At 43.8% G+C, this 26115-nt stretch overlaps 1 long non-coding RNA gene across 5 annotated transcripts in view; it reads left to right on the top strand.

Annotated features, from left to right (window-relative positions):
* LOC102166460 (uncharacterized) overlaps positions 1–26115 on the top strand; it is a 418456-nt gene that overhangs the window by 50662 nt on the left and 341679 nt on the right. The window contains exons 3-4 of one of the 5 annotated variants that reach the window (XR_014844449.1): positions 9324–9397; positions 9703–9788. The exons of the other annotated variants lie outside the window; for them this stretch is intronic. This is a non-coding gene — a long non-coding RNA (uncharacterized LOC102166460). The remainder of the gene's footprint in view (positions 1–9323; positions 9398–9702; positions 9789–26115) is intronic. 5 annotated transcript variants of the gene reach the window in all.

The raw sequence follows: 26115 nt of genomic DNA, 5'->3' as shown, positions 1-26115 counted from the left end.
GAAACGGTGATTCAGAAGGGTGAAGTGACTTGCCCAAGGTCACATGGCCAATTAGTAGTAAAGAAGGAACTAAAACCAGTTCTTCTAACTCTTTATCCATTGAACTTTCCAGGTACCATATGGCTTGGATTCCCATCATGTTCCATGGTTACCAAAAGGCCCCTCCTAGTGAGAATTATTAGTGACAGTGTGTGGGAAAGCAGAGGGAAGAATGTTAGGGTTTTCTGCAAGAATATTCATTGTTTTAATGCTTTGTAGTCGGCAAACTAACGCTTGGAGAGGTAACGCTGCTCATGGGAACATTCCATTGGTATTCTGAAGATATGAGATGTTGACAGTGACAAGAGTGAAAGATTATCTCCCACTCCTCTTCTTTCTTTTTTTTTTTAATTAATTAATAGGCTTTTACCCCAAATTTTATTGAGATGTAATTGACCAATAAAATTGTCTTGTCTTTGCTTTTGTTTCAGGAGTGATGAGGCAGGGATCTTTGAAGACAGTTTTCATTTTCTTAGTTACTTTTTCTTTGGAAGTCAAGTTTATAGCACATGTTCAAAAAAACTAGATTATGGATAATTTGGCTCACCTGCCTGTATGAGTGACTGTAAGTGAAAATCAGGCAATAAACTCTTCTGAGATTCTGATACATATTTCCATTTGTCTACTGGGCTTAAGGATGGGGACCCACAGATACCTCCAATTCAGCATATTCCCAATTGAACTCATTGCCTTTCTCTCTCAACCTGCTCGGCCTCTTATAATTTAAAAAATCTTAGAGACCTTTTTAGTCACTCAATATGGAAACTTTGGATTTCTCTATTTTCTTCAGAGGAATTCTTTTAACTACTATAGATATATATTTTTGAATATGCTCTTTTCTCCACATCCCCCACTGCTGCCGCCTTACTTTAAGTCTCCATTCATTCATTCACTGCTGAAGGACATTTATTCCTTCATCGTGCTTGCACTGTGTCAGCCATTCTGCTCTGTGCTGGGATACAGAGGTGAACAAGACAGGGTGCTTGTCCACAGGGAACTTATCTCTATTAGGGGGTGGGGAAGAATACAAAAACAAAGAAGGACAGTACCATGTGGTATGTTTTACCTACATCATTTCTCTGCTAACTGTTACAAAAGATCTTGACCTCTCTCTGCTTTTTTCTCCTTCCTGGTCCATTCTCTTCACCGCTCTCAGTATCACCTTTCTGAAGTACAGATCTGATCATGATCATGACCGTGATCATCTCTGTCTCTTTGTCTCCTGAAGAATGAAGGCCAAAGTCCTTAGTATGCTGTTCCTTCACGAGCTTTTGAAGGCTGGTCCAAAACTCTCCATCCCTTGTTCTCTATGCTTTAGTCACATTAGGCTACGAGTAGAAATCCAGATACTCCGCATGTAATCTTACATTTCTGTGTCTTTTTTTTTCTTGGTCCTTTTGCCTTGGATATCTTTCAGATCTCATTTATCACCTGGTTAGCTCTTACTCATCTTCAGTCTCTTACTCATCATTTACCTTCCTCAACTTCCCTACCCTGAGGCAGAATTAATTATATCCTCCTTTTAAAATACCACTATTATTATAGAGTTTGTATTTTTGCATTGTATTTAATTCATAGCTTAGATGTTGAGTTTCCTTCCAGCACCTAGCATAATGCTCGATATATGTTTTTCGAGTGATTGAGGAAAAAGTATAAAGTACTGAAAATATACCATGTACCATTGTAAAGGGTATTTTAATTTTTACTGATAATATATTGTGAAAAAGTAAGCAGAGTCTCCAAGTGCCTGGACTGGGTAATCAAAATTCCTGCATTTGGAAATCAAAGGAAGTTTCTAGTCATCTTTTCATCCTTTCTCTTTCATGTGAAGTTTGGGGATATGAGCTGGGACATTTCTATTAGGTTATCCTGAGTTTCCAAAATGTAATACGGGACTGAGTGACCTTAGGAGTTCCCATCAGAGAAGTGGTGCTGAGAGAGAGTATTCGTCAGGGATGCTGGAGGTCAGGAGAAAGTCCCACTTTCACTTTGTTGATGAGATTGAAGTTCTTTCACAATCTGTCTCATGGTTCTGGTGGTGAGGTATATGTGAATGTGCATGTGGCAATACTTGGAGATAATTTAAAACCTTAGACATGAGATGACCTGGATATGATTCACCCGTTGCTGTCAGCGCATCTTCCTTAACTTTATGAGTAAGTGGCAAGATATCTGAGCCTAAGTGCTTTTTCCTACCAAACCCTGCCTTGAGAGTGCAAACAGGATGCTTCAGGAAAGAATCTGCCCCACATCCAATTGAATAAGGATTTTTCATACATTTGGGAAAAATCACTCTGAAAAATTTCAGCCTTTATTGCATATTAATCCCCAGAATTTCATTTCATGGAATGTCCACTATTTCAAAACATTTCCCACAGGGAATTCTATCAATGGATAAGAAGTCTGCAGAAGGTTACGGATAAGGGCTGGAATTCTTTCCTTTCTTTTTAGAAGCTAAATTTCCAAGAACTAAATCTCATGATCCCTAGACCTGGTTTAGGGTTGCGTGCTTTCAGGCTCTCAAAGTGTTGGAGCTGGAAGAAACTTGAAGGAACATCTTGTTCAGCCGTCTCACTTGACAGATGGGGTCGGGGAGATAAGTGGCCTTTTAAGATCACTTAGCTTGTTGGCGTAGAGCTGGGACAAAGACCCAGGTCTCCTAACTCTCAGCCCAGGGATCTTTCCTCTACGCCAAGTTAGATACAGGCAAGTTCCTGTATGAGATGAATGGAGCAGTTTTAAAGTTTAGATATAGGACTGTAAACATTTTGAGTATGGCCATGTCCCCTGCTTTGCTGACACCTGGACCTCACTGTAGGCCAGCTATCAGAGGCAGCCCTCTAGGAGGGCTAGGAGGCTTGAGCTGTCAGTCCTTATCTTGGACCTATTCTTAAAGGAGCTATAGATGCCAATGTTAATGATGGATCAATATTTAATGTAGATTTTGGGTGCTAGCTAATTCAAGGAACTCGTATCTGCTTGCCTTCCTATTACTGTAAGGAATCTCTAGCCCGTCCTTAACCTTCAGCCTCCTCGGTACTGCCTCCTCCCCACTGTGACAGTCCTGCTCTCCTCTCTTCCTCCCCAGGTTGCCCACCCTCCAGGATACCTTCACGCTCCCTCTCTGGGACTCTTCCACTGGGCCCAGTAGAACCTGTGTTCTATTGAAAACAAATAGAACTCCGCTTTTCCCTACAGCCTTCTTTCTGTCTCCTTATCGCAACACAAACTTGCCTTTTCCCTGGATGCTGTCCCTGTAGCTTTCTCCAACAGAGGCTTCCCTTCTCTCATTCCCAACGGCTCACAGTGAGGGGAGGCTGAGGAGTGTGGGCGCCTTCATTTCCCTCCAGATTATGCTTATTAGTCATCCTCTGGCCCTCTCAATCTTTGTACTATTATTTAAAAAATTCTTTCTGACTCACCACATCTTCCTCAAGGAGTGTATTTCTTCCAGATCCTTTCTTCTCTCTTTAAGCCTTGAACAATAATTCCACTTCCTCAGGCTGCATGGATAGCTCCATGTCCTTCCTTTAGAATGATTGAGGCTCAGAGTTCCTGTCGTGGCTCAGGGGAAACGAAGCTGACTAGCATCCTTGAGGATGTAGATTCGATCCCTGGCCTCGCTCAGTGGGTTAAGGATCCTGCATTGCTGAGAATTGTGGTGTAGGTTGCAGATGTGGTTCGGATCCTGCATTGCTGTGGGTGTGGTGTAGGCCGGCAGCTGTAGCTCCGATTCAACCCCTAGCCTGGGAACCTCCATATGCCATGGGCGTGGTCCTAAAAAGAAGGGGAAAAAAGTGATTGAGGCTTTTCCTTCTTTTTATCTCAAAATTTCTATGTATCTTTCCCCTTATTTTTGTTCTTCCCTACTGTTTTGGAGAAAGGAGTCAAAACTTCAAGGCCTACTTCCCCATGGTTCCTAGATTCTTGCCCCATCTGCCTGCTCTGGGACATCAAGACCCACATCTCTGCATTGTATCTCTGGATATTTCCTTTTCAGCGGATGCACTCAGTGTCACAATGATCTAAGGCATTTTAAAATGCAGCTTCTTGGGTCCTTTCCCAAAGAGTGCTATCCAGTTAGTGCTATTAGTGCTATATCCCCAGTCTCTAAATAAAAATCTTCTTTTTTCCAGATCTGGTGCCTAGAAACTGTGTTTTGTCTTAAGATAATAAAATTTAAAACCAGAATCATGTGTAGGCCTCTCTTATTAAAAAATAACCATCCTGTGTTAGCTACCTATTGCAGTGTAACAAATTATCCCCAAATTTGGTGGCTTAAAACAATGTCTCTTTTTTTTTACGTTTTTTAAAGTATAGTTGATTTAAACGTTGTGCCAATTTCTGTAGTCATATATGTATATGTGTATGTATATGTATGTGTGTGTGTGTGTGTGTGTGTATACACACTTTTATTATATTATCTTCCATCATGGTCTATCCCAAGAGACTGGATATAGTTCCATGTGCTATACAACAGGACCTCATCACTTATCCATTCTAAATGTAATAGTTTGCATCTACTAACCCCAAACTCCCAGTCCCTCCCACTCCCTCCCCTTCTCCTCCTTGGCAACCACAAGTCTGTTCTGTATGTCTGTGAGTCTGTTTCTGTTTTGTAGATAAGTTCATTTGTGCCATATTTTAGATTCCACATGTAAGTGATATCATATGGTATTTGTTTTTCTCTGTTTGACTTATTTCACTTAGTATGAGAATCTCTAGTTGCATCCATGTTGTTGTGAATGGATTATTTTGTCCTTTTTTATGGCCGAGTAGTATCCGATTGTGTTTATGCACCACATCTGAATCCATTCATCTGTCAATATACATTTAGATGTTTCCATGTCTTGACTATTGTGAATAGTACTGCAATGAACATAGGAGTACATGTATCTTTTTGAATTATAGTTTTGTGCAGATATATGCCCAGGTTGCTAGATCATATGGTAGTTCTATATTTAGATTTCTGAGAAAATTTCATACTGTTTTTTTTTTTTTTATTATTTTCCCACTGTACAGCAAGGGGGTCAGGTCATCCTTAGATGTATACATTGCAGTTACAGTTTTTTCTCCCACCCTTTCTTCTGTTGCGACATGAGTATCTAGACATAGTTCTCAATGCTATTCAGCAGGACATACTGTTTTTGATAGTGGTTATACCAATTTACATTCCCACCAACAGTGTAGGAGGGTTCCCTTTTTCTATATCCTCTCCAGCATTTGTTATTTGTAGACTTATTAATGATAGCAATTCTGATTGGTGTGTATGAGGTGGTACCTCACTGTAATTTTGATTTGCATTTCTATAATAATTAGTGATGTTGAGCATTTTTTATGTGCTTGCTGACCATCCATATGTCTTTGGGGAAATGTCCGTTTAGATCTTCTGTCCATTTTTCAATTGAGTTGTTTGTTTTTTGTTGTTGTCGAGTTGTATGAGTTATTTGTATATTTTGGAGATTAAGCCTTTGTTGGTTGCATTTTTTGCAACTATTTCCTCCCATTCCATAGGTTTTCTTTTCTTTCTCTCTTTCTCTCTCTCTTTCTCTCTCTCTCTCTCTCTCTCTCTCTCTCTTTCTTTCTTTCTTTCTTTCTTTCTTTCTTTCTTTCTTTCTTTCTTTCTTTCTTTCTTTCTTTCTTTCTATGGTTTCCTTTGCTGTGCAAAAGCTTATAAGTTTGATTAGGTCCCATTTGTTTATTTTTGTTTTTATTTCTGTTGCCTTGGGAGATTGACCTAAGAAAACATTTGTAAGGTTGAGGTCAGAGAATGTTTTGCCTATGTTCTCTTCTAGGAGTTTGGTGGTGTCATGTCATATGTCTAACATTTCTTATTTCAACATTTTCCATAGTCAGACATCAGGACGTGGCTTGCTTCAGGGTCTCTCAGGCTGCAAAATGTTCGCTGAGGCTGCCATCCACATCAAGGCTCAGTCAGGGGAGGACCTGTTTCTGGGTGCATTCATGTGATTGTCACAGCACTCAGTTCCTCAGGGGCTATTAGTTTGAGGGCCTTAGTTCCTTGCTGGTTATTGGCTGGAGGCTTCCCTCAGTTCCTTGCCGTGTGGGCCTTTTCTTAGGGTAGCTCATAACATGGCAGCTTGCCTCATCAGAATGAGCAGACTGAGGAAAGCCAGAGGAAGAGTGCATGTGAGACAAAATCTGTCTCTTTTAACCCGATCTCAGACATGACATTCCATCACTTCTCCAGTCTTCTCTCTGACAGAAGGAAATCACCAGTCCAGCCCATACACAAGGGGAGGTGATTAGACATGGGTGTGGATAGCAGGAGGGTGGATTATCAGGACCCTTTTAGGAGCTGACTACCATATACCCTGATCTCAAAGGCTTTTTCTCAGACTTGCTTCTACCCATTTAATGTATAACTTATTTTTCTCTGTATATTTACCACTCAGCCTTCAAGAGAGGAGAAGTGTGAGTTGGTGGCCTTCATTTTCTGGCCACATATTCACTCTGTATGTGAATAACCTGTCTTACGTAACCTGTCTTACTGTGGCTTCCACTTTCACCCCTCTACACAGCTCTCTTCTCGAGAGTTGCCCATGAACTGCTTGCCAAGTCCTCTTCCCCTCCTCCTCTGCCACAGCATTTCTGCAGCATCTTACTGCCCTTCTTTCTTAAGAGTCTCTCCTTCTTGGCTTCCATGCTACTCTACTTTCCTGGGTCCTCAAGCTCCCTGCGCATGTCTTCTCTGTCTAGTCCTCTCCCTGACTCCTGGCCCCCAATTTTGACCAGCTGCTACACTAGACATAATTTCATATTTGGATAGGACGTATTGTCTGAGAGAGACTGAAAACGTTTTCAAACCAGCTCAAGATTTCATCTAGGGGCAAAGAAGTGACCAGTCCACTATGCCTTGGAGAGACAGTATAAGAAAAAATAAGGTGGGTTTAAAAGTGAAGGCTGTCACATGTCACAGTCACAAGGAAATAAAGAGATGTGATGACTAAATGCCCTGTGGTCTTCTAGTTGGGATCCTGAAACTGAAAAGAAACATTAAGTAAAAACTAAGGAAATATCAATAAATTACAGACTTTTATTAATAATAATAATCAATATTGGTTCATTAATTGTGACAGATGTACCAAATATATGATATGATGTTAAAAATGGGAGACTTGGGTATGAGGTGTGGGAACTCTGTGCTCTATTCACAATTTTTCTGTAAATCAAAAAATATTAGAAAATATTCATTTTAAAAAATGCACCCTATCAAGCTCTGTTCTTCCAGGTAAAGGTCACACTAGTATTTGTACATTTACATTTATGTTTCATGGCTGTATAGGATTCTACCTTTGGGTTTGTGCTCCCCTTTCTACCTCCTTAGAGCTAAGGTCAGGGTCCTGCATGTCCCACAAGAAATTGTTGAATGAGTGAGTGAATGAATGAACGAATGATTGTGAAATACCACAGGGAACTCTTGAACAGGCTGTTCGGTAAGGACATAATTAACCCAGTTGAAGCCAAGGGGGATGGGAACGTTTTGCTGGCCTTTGTCTTCAGTTCACTCAGTTCATCCAAACCTCTAAAGTGGTGTGTTCCCACTTTCTTCTTCAAATTACATGTCCCTGCTCTGTTTTTATCTTTGTCACTTCCTCTCCTTTCTTTTATCTTTTTCTCTCTATTATTGTTTCTCCTACTGTGGTGCGCTTTCCACTCATTCTGACCCAAACAATGGTCGTTCTTCCTAATGTGTTGTGGTCTAGTGAGACGTTTCTGGAGTGTCAGTGCTGAAGCAATAGAAGAACAAAGACGTCTGGTTCTGGATGTGTGCCACCCAGGTAACCACAGATCCTGGACAGGAAAATGTGTGCTGTTTCCCATGGAATTAGTCAAAATCAACTTGTTTTTACTAGCATTAAATAACTAGAGTTAGTCCCCAAATTTCATCATTTTGGAACAGTTGCTTTGGTTTCCATTAGCTTCAGTTTTAGTGTTTGTTCATGGGTATGGTTATCAAATAAAAAGTCTCCTTTAATGTCACTCATAGGGCTCCCATCTCTACATTTGCATATTTAGAAATATTCGCCACTACCTCTATCTCCTCCCCTCTCTCTCCATCCTCCTCCTCCTCCTTCCTCTCCCTCTTCCTTTTCCTCTTCTTCTTCTTCCCGCTTCTACATATATGATTTGCTTATTCATGAACTTGAATTTCCCTAGGCCTTGCAAAGTGCCTTCTTTCTGTTCTTTCTTCCCATTTCAAAAATAACATGCTATTCTCTGTAAAGGAAACTGGTGCTATTGGCTGATCCTAAAAAAGGATAGATAGGGATCAGCTGATTTCTATTGGTTTTAATCAGCTTTTTAGGGTTTAAGTCCCCATTGTGATATGACGATAAATGTAGTTAATGAGATCACCAAGTTTTGACTTTGGCAGCACAACTTTCTGATCCTCTGACCTAACTGGCTATAGAATATAATTAAAAATGCCCTGTATTTTGACAGTGTTCCATGCTCTTCAAATAAGTTAATTTCATCTGATTCTAATACTCTTAAAACATAGTTCTTTCAAGAATTGTAGTTCTCAGGTTTTCAGACCAGCATGGAACTGAGTGGGAAGTGTGACTGAGGGGTACTAGATGTTGGGGGGACTAAACTTGGGGTGAACTTCCTTGGACTGTGTTTCAGGGTTGTGAAGGCTTAGCAGGGAGGACCTAGGAGGGGATTTATGGTCCTTCATGGAGGCAGGGACTGTGTCTTCCTGTCAATGCTCTGTCCTTAGTGCCTAGAGCGGTGCATGGCATGAGGTAGACCCTGGGGAAAGTTGACTCAGTATCTCTTTTTCTTGGTGGAGATGAGAGAAGGAAGCCGAAATGGGTAGAGAGAGTGATTCATTCTCATCATTCATGTCCTAAAATAGAGTGTTCAATCCATAGTCTTGGGGAGGCTGTGGTTCCCAAACTGTTCCTATTTGTAAGACAGGGGTGAACTTAACTCTATTCCTACTTCTCTTTTCATGCCCAACAGGGAGGATGAGTTATTAATTAGACTGGTCACAATATAGGACATAAAGCCATATTTACTAGTGGGGAGGATTTGAAGGACAGTGGGCTGGTATGTTTACCAAACCCATACAGGTTTGTGGAAACTCATTTCTTTGGTCTTCTACAATTGACCAGAAAGTGGTAAGTCAAACCTCCCTCCACACGTGTCAGCCCAGCTTACCAGGAAACTCTACAGGGGACTTTTAGGTCCAAACCCGGTTAGGTGATTAGAGGTATGTTGGTTTTGTATTTATTTTTTCTTGTGCTCCCATCTCTTAGGAACTCACAGGGAGGAAGGCTGGCTGAGCCAAAGCAGGTCCTGCGTACTCCTGAACCCAATGGCAGGACCTCAAGTAAGAGCCCTTAACCTCACCCAGGTTCCTAATGCTGCTGTTGGAAGCATTATTCTCCTTCAGCTTTGCAGTAGCTCTTTAGTCTGGGTGGACCCTGGATAGATGCAAACCTCAGTCACTAACAAAACCTCCCATATATAGAAGGTCTTATAGCCTGTTAGTCGTACTTGTTCCTTCTTTACTTCCATCTTGAGGCTTGTTTGAAGTGGTTATTGTAAATAGCCATGTATTAGTTTCCTGTGATTGCTATAATGAATCACCACAAAGGTGGTGCATTAAAACAACAGAAATTTATTCTCTTATAGTTCTGGAAGCCAGAAGTCTAAAACCAAGTCATCCATACTCCCTCCAAAGGCTTGCTCCTTGCTGCTTCCATTTCTGAAGGCTGCAGGTATTCCTTGTCTTGTGTTTGTAGCATTCCAATCTCTGCTTCCATCTTCACATGGGCTTTTCCTCTTCTGTATGTGTCAAACCTCCCTTTCATAAGGATACCTGTGATGGCACTTGAGGCCCCACTGAACAACCCAGATAACATCTCCATCTCAAGATTCTTAACTTACTCACATCTGCAAAGACATTTTTTTCAAATAAGGTAATACAGGTTCCAGAGATTAGGACCTGGTATCTCTGGAGCCACCATTTATCCTGCTATAAGCAGACTCTAGAACCTTGCTTTTATCTATCCTTCCCCCCTCCCACCTTCTCCTCCTTTTTAGAAAGAGACTGGTATGTCCACAGCTAAATTTCTTTGAGCAGATTAAGCCCCCAGGTCTTGTTCTTGGGTGTGGTGCTGGAAAGAACAGGCATCACACTTCTAGTTGTTGTGACTGATTCCAAATTGTAATAGAAAACACAACTTCTAGCTGTGGTTGCAGGACTTCCAGGCAGGGTCTACATCACACCAACATCTGGATGGAAAGTAAAAAAAACAAACCAAAAAACTCCCAGCCAATTAACCAGATGCTTATTTCCCAGGGAGGGCAGGAAGCACCATGGAGGCAGTCCTGAGAAGGAGGACCAAGGTTCCCTTCACTGCGACGTTACTAAGGAGGGTCATAGGTGGTGAGGCCATCCTGCTGGTGGGGTAGCAGGGAGGCAGGGTGTTCAGGATCCGGAGTTAAGGACATGCTCTCACGAGTAGAATGACATGAGAAGGAAGGAGGGGGGACTTCTGAATGCGGACTTGTATCTAAGAACTTGGGGCGGGGGTGGGGGGCAGAATCAGTGGAGGGTGAAGAGGGATCTAGCTGCAAATGCTGGGATCCTGGCCCCTCCAAGCAGCCATATTAAAGATCAAAGGAATAAAGTCCATGCATTCCAGACAGAATCAGGCACAAAGCACAACTATGAAAGCATTCTTGGCTGTCATACCCTCGAGTGCAGTGAGCAAGCAGTGAGCAAGCTCTCTGCACGGCACTCTGTGTTCTGTCTACATAGTTGAGAATGCTCCTTTTAGTCTTCTCAGGGTCTAGGCTGTGACAGGATATTTTCAGCACAATGAAAACAAGATACTTTGGTGCAGTGGCTCATTTCTGCTGGGGACATTTAGGGGCCTCTAGAGTAGGAAGATGAGGGACCCTGTCTTAGGCTTCTGATCTTTCAAGAGTGATTTAACACCTTCATTTTTGTTTGTTTGTTTGTTTTGTTTTTCAGCTGTGCCTGCAGCATGTGGAAATTTCCAGGCTAAGGATTGAACCCGCACCAGAGCAGTGATCTGAGTCACAGCAGTGACACCTGATCCTTAACCATTAGGCCACCAGGGAACGCTAGTACATTCACTTTGAGGCCAGGCCTTTTGGGACAGTCACTAAGTTGACAGCTCCTTTTCCTTTTGGGACCTTCCCAAGAGCTTAATATTCCAGGATCCTGGTCTGAGGAGGCTGCCAATCTTGGTGCCTGACCAGAGTGTAATTGACAGAAGGCTGGCAGGAAAGTTGCTTGGGTCTGAGCGCCCTGGGCCTTTAGTCTGGAGTGGTGATATGCTTCCTCCTTCCCAAGTCACAGTGCCTCTTATTTCTTCCCCAGTGCCTGGCCAGGATTTTAGATTGGCTGATGGATATGGGCCATGTGATTTGGCCATAGCTCAACTGAGAACCAGTATCCAGATAGATGGGTCATACAAGTCTGTGCAACTGGTGATTAAGGGCCCAAGCCCTGATATCTGCCACTTCTTCGCTGAGTGACCTTGGGCCTCAGCTTCCTCCTCTGTGGAAGTGTGAGGATAATGCTTACCTTTTAGGCTGTTCATTAAGATTGCATGAAATCACTTTTGTAAAGCACTAGCTCAGTGACTGGCCTATGGTGAATGCTCAATAAATGCTAGCTATTTTCACTGCGCTCATAAAAGCACTTCTCAGAGAATGTCCATTCTTCCCTGCTCCCCTTCTCTGCCTACCTGCACTTGCCTTTCCATCGAGGATTGCACATCTGGGAACCAAAAACTCAGTGAGGCAGGGGAGAAAGAAAGAAACAGACTATGAATTCTTCCATAGATCTTTCACCTTGGCTGAGAGTTTATTTGTCTATATAATAAAACAGTTTGGGGGTCACTCATGTTCTAAGGTATTAATACTTTAAAAAAATTATGAACTGCCGTTAGGGTTCCCAAGCAGAATTAAATCTAGTTGGTCTGTTAATATACCTACCAATTCCTGCCTTTCCTGCAAGGAATCGTGGTGGGAAGCTGCATTCTCTCCTCACTCTCCACCCTGTCTTACCCAATCTCCTTTCCAAGGCCCAGACTTCCAGACTCTGATATTTCAAGCTTGTTCTTCACATATGGTTCATGCCTACCTCATTTTGGAAATTCTGATGGTAAAATGAAATAGAACCCTCGGCCCATTGTAGGGGCTCAGTAAAGTTAGATTGAGTTTGTTGAGTAGTGGCAACTTCTCAGCTTTACTAGCAAGTTTCTTTCTTCTTCCTGTGGACTGGAGGTACTCAGGACTAGCCATCAAGTTGGTATGTGATTGCCTAAGTGGCATGATTTAGAGGTGTGAGAGAAGCCCCCCCAACTTAGATACAGAGCTCATCCCCTTCAGCTTGAGTAGAAGGAGTCAAAATACCCTGACTTCTTCTTCACCCACAGCATATGGAAGTTCCCAGGCTAGGGGATGAATTGGAGCTGCAGCTGCTGGCCTACCTCACAGCCACAGCAACGTGGGATTCAAGCTGTGCCTGCAACCTATACCACAGCTCACAGCAACACCAGTTCCTTAACCCAGTGAGCAAGGCCAGGGATCGAAACTGCATCCTCATGGATCGTAGTCGGGTTCATTAATTGCTGAGCCATGAAGGGAACTCCCAGAATACCCTGACTTCTAAAACTAGCTCTACTGTGTACTATGTAGACTTACTTATTCCCGGAGTACCTCAGTCATTCTATCTATAGAATAAGATTATGATATTTACCTCAAATTATGCTTATAAAGTTCAAACAAGGTAAAGTGATGTATATGCATGAATACAGGTGAGAATTTACCAGACGGTGTCATGGGAGCAAGGCCACAGAAAAGCTCCCGTATTACAAGAGACTAACTCAATTATTTTTTTTTTTGATAATAGGGTAATGTTTGGCTAAGGCCCAGCCTGAAACACTCTTAATCAGTGCCTTTTTGAGATGCTAGAAACTATGGGGGAAGAAAGGCAGATAAATTTAATATAGATTAAATGATTCCTCCTAGAAATGGGGCTTCCCACTTGCAATTGATGGATTTAATTGTAAATAAGTCCTTTGAAGATCATTTTTAGATTATGAATAATCACCTTTAAGAAGAATGAAAAATGTAACATTTCTGATGCTATAAATTGCTTTCCTTTCTTTCTTCCTTTCTGCCTGTCTTCCTTCTTTCCTTTCTTTGAGTGTGGAAAACATTTCTAAAATATTACATTTTTTATGTATGATGTGATTTTTAAATATATTTCTAATTAAATTTTCTATTGTAAATGGACATTTAACTATTTCATGTTTGTATGTTGAAACTAGAGAAAGTCTCTTTTGGTTGGCACTGGACCCTGGGAACCTGGCCAGTGTATTTTCCTCCCACCTCTGCTTCTCTTCGGTCTCATCCTGACCTCACTGAGGACCTGCTTTCTAAGCTTTCCTGGTGACATAATGGAAAAATTGTCCCCCTACCACTCAAGTATTTACAGCCTGCTTGTTTAAGCCTTTGACCTGGGCTGAGACTGACATTTTGGAACCTCTATTCCGAATTTCGTAGGAAGAGATTCAGACTGACCCACCTAGGTCAGGGGCTCAGCGGTGGGCACTCAGCTGTGGTCAGGGCACTGTAGAGACATGGCTGCCAGGAGCTCCTCCCTCTCACCCTACTTGTGGCTGGCCACCAATGATAACAGGGTTAGGGAGAAGACATTTTCACTGAACTTGGTCTGAGATGGGAGTTTTAGAGCTACATCTGAGGAAGATTAATCTGGTAATAACAGCAGACATGATTTTAGTGGTGAGAAGAATGATTTGCTAGAAATCCTTTTATAGGATTGGGGAGGGGAATTGGGAAGGCTTTAGGGCCTTCCAGAGTTTTCTAATAATAAAGTACAGCAGGCAGGGAGGGAGCTGCCTTCTCTGTAATTCTCCTCTAAGAGCCGATGCAGAGGCAGGTGGCAGCAGGAAGACAAGAGGGGCAGATGAGGGAGGGCTTTTGGAGGAGAGGGAAGGTTCCTGGTGCGGTTCAGGGTGAGGGCCAATGCTCAGCCTTGGACCAGAGGCACTCACAGCGAGCCTGGAAACATGTGGCTCCTGAAGGTAGAACCTGGCTAGTAAGCGGATCCCAAGGCTCCTGACACACTGTGAGGCATGCCAGGCTTCACCTCCGTTGGAAGGGCTTTCTCCTGGGAGAGGGCAAGGAAGCAGTGAGTCATCAACAGGACAGCCCAGTGACATAGCTTAAATAAAACGTGAGAGAAACCCTTGACTCATCTTGGTTGGTGTTGTCTGCTGAGTGTATAGGTATAGATATAAACACACAGCCACACACACTGCCCACACCCCCTTACACATGAAGGCAGGCCCACAAGGGCTCAGGTGGTGACTCAGAAGGAGCAGCACAGATAACCTGCTGACTCACAGTCTCGCATTCCTCACCTTCCTCCTCAGACAGGTCCTGGGTTTGAAGGACAGGTGACTCACAGACTGACCCTCTCTCTGGTCTGGTTTTTCCAAGTGCTATTCTTAGTTCTCCAAGTCACCCCAACCTCTTGGACATCCCTAGTCTGGAGGCCAATCCCCGTATTAGGTCCTCAGTCCACTACTTAGTTTGCTCACTGGAATTTCTGTTCCATCAGCCTCTTCTTTTCTAATCATTCATCAGTCTAGAAATATTAATCAGTATGTGCAATGTGCCAGCTCTATGCTGGGTGCTGGGGATCCAGCAGTGCCCAAAACATGACCCTGCCTCAGGCAGCTACAGCCTCCTCTTGGGGACTGCCCTTACACATGTTCTGTGGAAACTGGTTCAGTCTGGAAAGAGACATTTCTCCAATAGCCCCCTCTCTATCGCCCCAGGGGTCTCGTGCCTCTGGTGGGTGACTGGTGGGTTCCCAAGTCTGGCCCAAATGTCTGGACCCTTTTCCAAGTTCCTACTTCATATTTCCTTCCACCTGGAGAGAGTGATTCCTCTTCCTTCCCTCAAGCATGTCATAATTTGTGACTATATTATAGGAAAAGGGTTGGATGAGTGTATACTGAGCATCACACATACCATAGCCCCAGCCCTGCTCCCAGACTCCTGGTCATTACCCAAGGATGCAACTGCTTATTCATGGAGCCTTAGAGTTTTATATGTAATTTGACAATGACAGTGACTCTCTGAGATGGGCTGTTTGTCATCAGGTGATATTATCATCATCATTTTACATGTCAGGAAGCTTTAGGCTGAGTGGTGAAATCCCTTCGATCACACAGCTTGTAGGAGACAGTTCTGGTTCACCCAGATCCTGCTGCTCTCCATGGCTGCACAGATCGCCTCGGCCCTAGCGGGCATCTTCACTGGGGCCATTCACCTTTTGGCTTTTTCAAGTTCCCGACCCTTGAATCTTCTGTGAAAGAATTCCTTTCCGACAATGGCATCCGAGAGTAGAAAGTGTAACTAAGTTTGGCTGGAAGAGCAAGCATTATGTCCATCTGCAAATGTTCTGTTTCTCTTTCTTTTGACACTGGTAACTGTCTCTGCATTTTTCTTTTTTTCTTTTGCGGAAGACCCTGTGTTTGGCAGAATAGACATGTCAACATCCTTGTTAGGTACACTTTCTCTTTGTGCGAGGCCTTGGATAGAGGGTCTTAGCTTTCTTTCCCTGGCCACAATGAGCTATTGCCTCCCAGGAACATCGTGCTTTCCTTCCACTCTGCTGTGATGTGCTGGGTGTCATGGAAAGACTTCATTCCTGAAATCCCATAGAACCTGGTTTGAGTCCTGACTCCAGCACTTCAATAGCAGTGAGACCTCAGTAAAGGTACTCAGCAGCTCTGAGTTTTGATTTCCCACCTGTAAAATGAGTAGAGGGGTCTCGCGTGTGAGATTGTCCTGCTGTCTTGTGGAAGAGGCTGCTTTGCCTTTAGTAAGTTGAGGAGAGTTGGCTGCCAGCCATTGCCTGAGAAGGTAAAAAAGGTTTTAACTTCAGCTAAACCAAACAGCAATGTCTTTGGTACACACATTTGTGAACTAATCTTTCTGCTGATCTCATGTTATTTCCTCTGATGGGGGGTATGGTGGGGAGATGGTTTGGTGATGTTGTGACCTGTCTATCAGGAGTAGCGGACCAGAGAACAGTGGGAAATGTGGTCTGGAGGGTTCTGGTCCTGCCACCTGCGGCCATTTACTGACTGACCCAGGACTTCGGACAGGGTATTTAACTTCAGTTTTCTTATTTGTAAAGTAGTAGGAATGCTTACGTGCATTGGGCTGATTAGAGGATTAAATGCGATGGTACCTGTGGAACATCAGCACAGTGCCTGGCATATAGTAAGAATGGCCCATTTAAGTTGACATCTTTTCTGAGGGTCCTTGTTCTAAGGGTGTTTTTATATTATTAATGAGGCAGTAATTTATAGGAACCTCCCCAAAGAGATGAACATTTCCCTGGTTCCCTCTAAAATTTTTCCATTTGGCTGATTTTGATTTTGAAAATGTAGGCACCCCTCTTCAGGAAGGTCCCCGTGCTCGAGGACCCTGGCCTACATAAGCTACTATTACTTATTGTCAGTTCCCTCCACTTTTTGTGGCGCTTGAGGCTTTATAACCTTGTGCTTGATGTGAGCCCATGGGACAGAATTTGGTACATGGTATTTTATTCATCTTGGACCTAACCTGGGATTGGGGGAGAGAATAGGGTTAATTTTCAAAGTGCAGCATGGTTTCCTCTGCCTGGAGCAGTCTTCTCATTTCTTCTGGTAAATGCCTAGTCATTCTTTTAGTTTTTTTTTTTTTTTTTTTTTTTTTGGCAAAGGCCTCTTGAGCCATTCTCAGCACATTCCATGGCTCCCTGCTCTGTGCGCCACAGCCTTCCTGGATGCCTCTGTTAAGCTCCTGTTGTGTGCTCTACACAGAGGCCTGCCTGCTGCTCAGCTTTATTCCTCCCCTTTCCCCTGCATTTTCTGCTCAGCCTGACCACGTTCCTCTTACTTTCCCAAGTGCGCTGTGCCTCCTCTCATCTGAGGTTTCGTGAGTCCTAGGCCCATCACGACAGCAATGCAAGTCCCTCCTCTCTGCCCCTTCCTTGCTTCCCGCCCTCTGTGGTGAGCTCCTGCTCATCCTGGGTATTGGCTGAACACTCCCTCCTCTGGGAAGATGTTCCTGAGTGCCCGCATCTGGGTGGTCTCTATGGCCCCTCCTCATTGTCTCTATCACACTGAGTGGTTGCTTTTGTATCTGCCTCCCCTGCTGGACTGTGAGCATCTGGGGGTAGGCTGTATATCTTGTTTCTGATTTTATCCCTGAACCTAGCCCAAGGCTATGGTAGTTGTCCATCATATGAAACCATCAAATCTATTTTCACGTTTGTCTCCCACTGCTAAAGGTGAACTCGTTAAGGAGGGAGCTTATCTTCATAATCTTCTGCAGTGGTTTAGCCCTGCGCCTGGCCCATGAGAGCTTCTCATGAAGGCTAACTTTGAGCATCAGCTCCTAGGCCCTCTCCCAGTGAGCTCCAAAGCCGCTTTTCCCCAGCAATCAATTTTCTCTTTTTAGGATCAGAAACCAAGAAATGGGAAGGAGTCCCAGAGGCCCAGCTCCTTGCAGAAAACTTCGGCTCCCTCCTCTCTCTTGGGCAGGTGGTCGAGCGTGCCTTTCCTCCCTCCAGTCTTCACTTCCACTTACCCCAGCCCCACCCCCTACCCAGCTGAGCTGTTATTGGCAATTAATGTAATGTTTCTGGGCTTTTCCTTAGGTGGAGACTCTCTGGTTGCACTTAGGAACATGAGTTGGTGTTGTCCAGGCTTAGCCTGCCAGCGTTAATAAGTGTTCTCCCAAATCTGGTCGTTGCAAGCCTGTCTCTGTTTTCTTTGTTTGATCAATATGCTGAGCACCCAGGTCACTGGGAGTCGCCCCATGGGTTTCTGGCCCATTTATTAAAAATGTGGAACAATTTAAGTTCTTGCTTTGACTGGAAGTTGTTGAGCACATGTTGTTTCCAACAGTCTCTGGGGCTGAGAGGTCAAGTTTCAGATGCGATTAATTCAGTGTAAAGGTGAGCCTACTAGGCCTGGAATAAAGAGGAACTGACAGTTGATTTATGATGTGGCTTTTAAACAAATCACCCTGAAAACCCAGCTTGTTTCGTTATGGAAGGGGCTCAATTTGTATTAAAGTGTCATCCTTGGACACTGAATGCTGCCCCTGTCACCAGCAGCTGGTGGAATAAATGGGATTTCAGCGGTTCTAGAAACTGTCTCCATGATGTTTGGCAAAAGAAATGTTGGTGTTTTCAGGTCCCTTTCATGTCTGCTTAATGACAGAACATGCTATAGGTGCCTGGGAATGTGTATGATTGTAACAAAATAGCTCTGTGAGGCCTGTACCTGGGGCCATGGGTGACCCGGTATGTGGTAGCACCCCACACAAAACCACCCTTGGCATATGTGACCTGGTGTAGTTTCTGTCCCCAGAGGTGAATGGGCTCAGGAATAGCAACAGATCCTGAGAGGAAGCTGCTCTCTGCGTTCGGGAAATGGTGCCTGTTTGGGAGTGTTTACAGGGATCCTTCCCTTAATTAATATGTTTCAGTTTACTGCATCTATGCAGGAAATAGAAAGCCTGCATTAGTGCTGAGTAAATAGAGAATGTGGCTAAAACCTTCTCGTAGGTCTGGGAATGGGGGACACTTCCAGGTATTTCAGTGTTTAATGACACACTGTCTTGGGTCTCTTTGTCTTTTCTGTTTTAAGTAAGAAATGAAACATTTTGCCACCATCCAGGAATGCTGGGCTCAGGTGGAGCCCTGAGTGTGGCAGGGTAGGGAGTGGCCTTTGCCACCAAGACTCTTGCTCTCATAGGCTTTGGTCTTCCCATCCAGCCCCAATAACAATGACTCAGCGGCAGAGAAAGTGGAGTCATTTCTGAGTCCCAGACATGCTGCCGCGGGGGCTCCTCGTTAGTGGTCAGTCCAGGCAGGAGCTGGCGGGAGCTAAGAGGGAGCCTTCTGTGTGGGGAAGTGGGAGGGCAAAACTTAGAGCCAGGGGCCCTGCAAAGTGATGTTAACAATGGAAGAAAACCTCTCTGTGTCAGGGTGCAGATTTAGTAGCCAAATAATGCCGGGTAATAAGCACGCTCACGTTTTGGGTTTCCAGGCGGAGCTCTGCTCTCTGTTCAGAGTGAGGAAGACATGTAACAGAAGATTGCTCCTGGACGGGCAGCCCTCGTTCTGGGTGTTTGCAGACAAATGTCTGCTGGCATCTGGAGCCATGAGATGTCAGCCTCTTTTGGTTGGGCAAGTGGCTTCCTCGACTTTGGAACTACAGTCCATAAAAGGAGAATTTATGAACAAACAGGGAAACTGGTCTCTTTTCTGCAACATTAAAAAATAGGTTTTCAACATGAAGTCTTCATTGCCTCTGTTTTTTGGTAAACCAGTCAAATTTAGTAAATATGCTATATTCCCTATTTCTGTCACTTACCACCGCCTGCTGAACTCTCTGGCAAGCTGCTTATACTTCTTGCCTATATGCATCACATAATGCCCAGTATTTGTGGCATTTATACTTTGATCTATATTCTTAGTGTGGCTCAATGGAAAGAATTTGAACTTTGGGACCAGACAGATCCAAGTTTAGATAAAAATCCAACTTTTCATTGGTGGCATGAGCTTGAAAAATTGACTTAACTTGTCCTAGCTTAGTTTTCCTCCTCTGTAACATAGAGATATTTCCTCTTTCAGGGTGTAGTGAGGATTAAGTGGGGCAATGCATTATAATTGCAGTGTGTTGGTACCCATATCTACACCCAATCAGATTATAATTTCCTTAAAGGTAACATTGTATTGCTTTTATTTTTTTTCTCTGTCAACTCTCAACCTCTTGTCTTGTATATAGTAGGTACTCTAATAAATAGTGACTTAATTCATTTTACTTTCTTTTTCAAATTGAAATATAGTTAATTTACAATGTATTAATTTCTGCTATATAGCAAAGTGATTCAGTTATACATAAATATAAGAATGTATGTATATGAATATGAATATATGAATGTGCATACATATATATGGATCTATATATTCTTTTTTAAAATATTCTTTTCCATTATGGCTTATCACAGGGTTTTGAATATAGTTCCCTGTGCTCTACAATAGATCCTTGTTGTTTATCCATTCCACATGTAATAGTTTGCATCATTTTACATTAAAGTCAAAGTGGGGTGAAAAATGGACCAAAGCATAGGTAAAAAGAACACCTGATAGGGCTAGCGCCTCCCTACTTAAAGTATCTTTCAAGGATCAGCAGCATCAATATCCCTGGAGAACTAATAAAAAAAAGAAGAATTTCAGGCCAGACCACAGGCCTTCTGAGCCAGATTCTGCATTTTAGTCAGATGCCTGGGTGACTTAAGAGCACGCTGGAGTTGGAGAAGCCCTGGACTAGAACATTGTGTCAATAACCATATACTAAATAAATAAACAAAGGCGTAAGATTAGGAAGCTAGTAGAAAAGTTATTAGGATGCTACTAGTTTTCTTTAAAAGGAAATGTCTAGTAAAATGAAATAGAGCACTAAGGATTCAAAGTCCACCCATAGTTTTACTCCACTCCTAGCAGACCCATCCTGGCTATTAGTCTATGGCCATGGACACTGAGAGGACCCCAGCCTCCCCTGACTTGCATTCCCTTCTCCTTCTGAGCCCCGGTGTATCTGTGCCCTGTGCTGCTGTTCTTGGGCAGCTGTGTTGTCCCTTTGGCCATCTCCTCTCCCCAGCTCTGCGAGTCTGCTCGCCACTTGGCAAGGGGCCATGTCCCAGGACACCTCAGTCACCATGCTGCCTGTCTGACTGCGAGCGCCCAGGGTGGGGGTTGTGCTGGGCTCTCCACAGAACATCTCTTGTTCTTGTTTGGATCATGACCCTAAATTCGGATTCATTCAAAAGCACTTGAGAGAATCTCACTCTCACATTCACCTTTCAGAGTTGTGTGTACCTGGAGAGCAGCTTAGGAGCCACTGCTTCTAAGACAGAGCATCTCTTTGTGTCTGTCTGGCCTTCCCACTGGCACACACGGTGGAAGTCATGGTTCCTCTTCCTCTGGTTTTATGCTCAGCCAGTAAGGCATCTGCTGGAGGTCTAAGTCCTGCTGCTGTCTCTGTAACTGCTTCTTTGGTGGTGGTGGGAACAATGTTATGAGCACATTTCAGTTCTACCTCTAAAATATATTTCAAACCATGCTCCTTCTCTCCACCTCCACGACCACCACCTGCTCCTGCCTGGATGACAGCAGTGTCCTCCTAACCAGGTCGCTGCAAGCCATTCTCCTCACAGTCAGCCAGAGTTTTTGTCTTAAAGCATAAATTGGAAAGTATCTGTTTCCTGCTTAGAGCCTGCAGTGTTCCCCCACTCCCACTGCACTCTTATCTCCTGCTGGCCTGGAGGGCGCTGCCTCTTCTTCTACCTCTTCTCTAACTGCACCAGCCCTGCTCTTTCAGGCCTCAGCTGAGATGATACCTCCTCAGACCGGCCTTCTTATCACCCTAGCTAAAGCAGCCACCCATGTCTTATTCTCCAGACCTTTCATACAGCTCATCACTTTTCTGATTGTTACATTCATCTGTTGGCTTTCTTTTTTGAAAGCATGCTAGACTCTAGCATCTTGCATACTAGACTCTCAGCTCCACAAAGGCAGAGAGGGTGCCTGCTTACACCTGGGTCTCCTGTGTCTGTAATGGGGTCTGGCGTATACCAAGCACTCACTAAACATCTGTGGGATGGGATGAAAGGACCCACTGGGCGCAGTGTTTTCACCCCAAGTTCTCTTTCTCCCACATGCATCATCTTCACTCCTCTGAGCTTTCTCCATCAGGTGGGTGTAGTCAGTCTTGCTTCAAGACTTCCTAAGCCACTCTAGCCCAAAATCATCTTCTGTCTTAGAATCTATCGTGGTAGCATTCACCAGCAAATCTCTCATCTCATTCAAGTCAGTTACCAACCCCCAACACAGGGCACATACAGCTGTTCTTTTTGTGTTAACCAGACATTGTTATTAGAGCAGAGGTAAGGGGTAGTGGTTAAGGGCTCAGCCTCTGGAGCCAGACTGCCTGGGTTCAAATCTTGCCTCTATCATTTACTTGTTTGGGTAAGTGACTTAAGCTCTGTGCTTCAGTTTCTCATCTGTAATCTGGGACAATAACAGAATCTTCCTTACATGGTTGTTGTGAGAATTAAATGGATTAAAAGATATAAAAATATACAGAACAGTGCTGGGTATGTAGTGAATAGTATATATGTGTTATATATTTATATATATATATCTATAAAACATTATATATGTGTTAGGTGTTTTTGTCATTTGAGAAAGAAATCAAGGACCACAGACATGATTTTGCACTGTGACGTTCTTGTGGGACTGAACTTTGAACCCAGATTTCCCCTACATCAAGAACCTTTCCACCTTCACCATGGCTGCTAGAGGCTTCCTTTGGTACAAAATTCCCCTAAGGTCTTCTAGGGCTCGGCCACAGGTGCAGCTGGGTGAAAAAGAAAAAGGAACTCAGATGTTGAGCAAAAATGTGTGTTTATTTAGTAGCTTAGGTCCCTTTGGTGCCCCACCTGACGCTCAGCTGGAAACAGACAGGATGGGCCAGAGTTTCCAGGATTGGCTTGCAAACAGAAGGGGGCACTGCATCAGCAAGTGATGCCCTTAAAGTTACCCTCTGCCCCCAGCTGCCCACCCATTGTGGGCATCCCTTCCCATCTCAGGAGCTGGTGTGAGCAAGGATTGCTTGTCCTAGAGCCCTTCGTCCAACTGTCCTACAGCCTGCTGATTTCTTGCTGTCCCTGTCTTTATTTTAGAGTTAAGTCTTCTTTGGGTATTTGTCTTAATTTGTAAATCTCACTTCTTCAGTCCCTTTCACCACATCCTCTGACCTTTCCCTCCCCTCTCTCAGTGCTCAGAAATTCTCTGAAGCTGAACTGTCTCAGGCTCTAGTGCTGACTCAGGCTTCCCACTGCTCCCAGCCTTCCCTGGGTAAGGATCACCTGGGGCACAGGTTAAATACGGAATTTACCAGACCTTTCTCTGGGAGATCCCCATTCAGGATTGAAGTCCAGGAATCTGTATTTTTAACAAGCGCTCCTGGTGACTTCTCTTTAGGGAAGTTGAGGACTCCACAGCCAGAGCTGGCTCGTGTCCCTTCTCCACAAAATCTCCAGTTCATTCCCAGCCAAGGATGCATCTCATGCCTTGGCAGTGGTGACAGCTATTGTTTTGGTACCTTATGTTGATACCTAGTGCTCAATAGTCTACAGCTTTTCTACTCAAATAGGATACATTTCTTGAGAGGAAGGCTACATGAAAACATCTTTGCTGTCTGGGGCAGTTTGCAGCTATCTGAAGGAGATGATACATGGACAGAGCAGGGCTGGAATTCTTTTTTTCTTTTCTTTTCTGTTTTCTTTTTCTTTTCTTTTTGTCTTTTTGAGGGCAGCACCCGTGGCATATAGAGGTTCCCAAGCTAGGGACTAAATTGGAGCTGTGGCTACTGGCCTACGCCACAACCACAGCAACACGGCATCTGAGCCTTGTCTGTGACCTACACCACAGCTCATGGCAATGCTGGATCCTTAACCCACTAAGCGAGGCCAGGGATTGAACCTGCATCCTCATGGATGCTAGTCAGATTCACTTCCGCTGAGCCACAGTGGGAACTTCTGGATTTCTTAAACGAAGGGCTCCTCCAATTCGTAGCTTCACTGCGGTCTCCATGGGTGACCTTAGGTGAGATGTTTTAGCAAACCCAGCCTCAGTTTTCTCATTATAAAAAGAAGGTGGAGTTCCCATTGTGGCTCAGTGGGTTAAGAATCCGACTATATCCATGAAGATGTGGGTTCAATCCCTGGCCTTGCTCAGTGGGTTAAGGATACAGCGTTGCCACAAGCTGTGGCGTAGGTCACAGATGCAGCTTGGATCTGGCATTGCTGTGGCTGTGGTGTAGGCGGGCAGCTGCAACTCTGATTCAACCCTTAGCTTGGGAACTTCCATATGCCGCATGTGCAGCCCTAAAAAGAAAAGAAAAGAAAAGAAAAAAAAAAAAGGTGAAATCCCTTTCTCTTGGGGTGATGGTGAAGTTAAATGAGATATCATGTGTGGAATCATTTTGTAAACTGTAATGTGCTCTGCTGATGGTGGCGATTACTATGAATCATCTTTATGCTTAGTTTTTCAGCTCACCTGTTTTTCTTCATTGTCTTATAGCTTTCCTACCTGAGGTGTGTAACTAGCATTTAAATGCCAGGCTAGGAAGCCCAGAAAATCTACTTCCCATCAAGGGCTATAAAATATCCCTTTCTAATCGAGAGAGACAATGGGAAACAGTGACTCAGAGACATCTCCAAGGGAGCGGCCAGCTCAGACAAGAGGCTTTGAAGAGACTCTTCAGGCCTTAAAAACGTCTTCTTGCATGGGTGTGCCAGGGAATGGGAAAAGACCCATTATAGGCTTTGGTTTTCCAGAGAGAAATTTGGAAACCGGACGGTGATTGGATGGATGTTTGACATTGCTGAAAATGGACAGGATTTTCAGATGGTAACACTTAAAATCTGAACAAAAACAATAAAAAAAATGATTGAGGCATTATAGCGAAACAGGACCACTGTCCTGTAAATGAACTCTTAGAAAATCAGATTTTCTAAATTTGATAAGAATATATTACACGAGGCAGAGTTCTGTAAGCTTTGGCAGGGATGGGCTAGTACACGTGAGAAGAAAGCAACAGATTTAAAAAATCTGTACAAACACCAATGGAAATAAACTTGTAACTTGTTGCGACGTACCCACATTGTTAGAGATTTTGCCTTTAACGTTGCTCTTTTAAATTTGACCCCAGGAAATAGATTTGGAACCTGATCAATCCCATCCTCCACTCTGCCATCCTTCTCTCAGAATTATAAACATAAGATTATTATAGCGCATTTCCTGCATGTGCCTTCCATGTGGCTCCAGTCTCAACCTCACAAATGCTGCAAGTAAACACTCCCCAAGAGTAGTTCTGAAGTGTTGCCCAGATGGTTCCCTCCTGAGCAGGGAGGGCCTGGGAGGGGCCGGGCCAGGGACTCTCTGCACTGGGAGGCACCATGCTGGGGAGGGAACCGCCTTCTCCCAGTGGCAGAAGAGTCACCCTTTCTTTTTGGCTTTGCGTGTTTGGTTGGTGTGGGGGAGCTACAGAGGAAGATTGGAAATGTTTTCTTTTCTTTCTTTTTTAAAAACTCCATTTCAATCCATCTCATTCCTGGAAAAACCACACTCCCCCCTCCAAGTCCTTCAGTTTCAAAAAACACACATCTTCCCTGCCACCACTTGCTTCTGTGGATCTGTTTTGAGCAGTAGTTAATTTCAATGTAAATGAGTTGGAGGCTGAGGCTTTCATTAATGTGTTACAACTCCAACTCCTGTGGTTTGACACTATTTAAATACACAAATTATTAACTTCATAAAATTTCCATGATCCCTCCCCTGCCTCTGAATCTCATATGAAACTCATCCCCCAAGGAACTGACCCAGGAACCCTGACCTCTTGCCTCAAGTGCTTTAAGGCCTCCAGTATTTTTTCTTGCCCTGTTACTCTTGATGTTGGAAGGTGAGCTGAACTTCAAAGGGTAGCAAGCCAGATGTCTCCTTTCCCCCACAAGCGGCTGACTTCCTCTCATTTGTCCACACTCTGTGTATGAATTCAGGTTGATGTCTATTTCCCCTGGAACTCCACCTGTCCCTGGTGTTGGATCTAGTTGCTTGGGTGCATGGCTGTAGCTTGTATTATTTGCTTATCCTGATGCTGCAGGGATTTGATAAATTTCTTTGTTACTTGTGCTGCTCTGGGATGAGTGTGTCTTGTACATGTGTGTTCTCCATTGGCACCGGCAGACACTGGGCCTGCAGTGTCCGATTCACGGATTCATGTGTGAGCACTTGTTTCATGTTGATTGCTATCAAGCATTTGAAATGTGGCTTCTGCATTGAGATGTTCTCTCAGTAAAATGTGTAATAGGTATAAATACTAAGTGTGAAAAACAGAA

The sequence above is a fragment of the Sus scrofa genome, chromosome 4, assembly GCF_054392235.1.
Source record: "Sus scrofa isolate SSC_HxYL_T2T_F1_AM1 chromosome 4, Sscrofa_HxYL_maternal_Yorkshire_Landrace_v2.0, whole genome shotgun sequence".
Lineage (NCBI taxonomy): Eukaryota > Metazoa > Chordata > Mammalia > Artiodactyla > Suidae > Sus > Sus scrofa.
The sequence above is the reverse complement of the archived record's forward strand: the minus strand, read 5'-3'. Positions and strand labels throughout refer to the sequence as shown.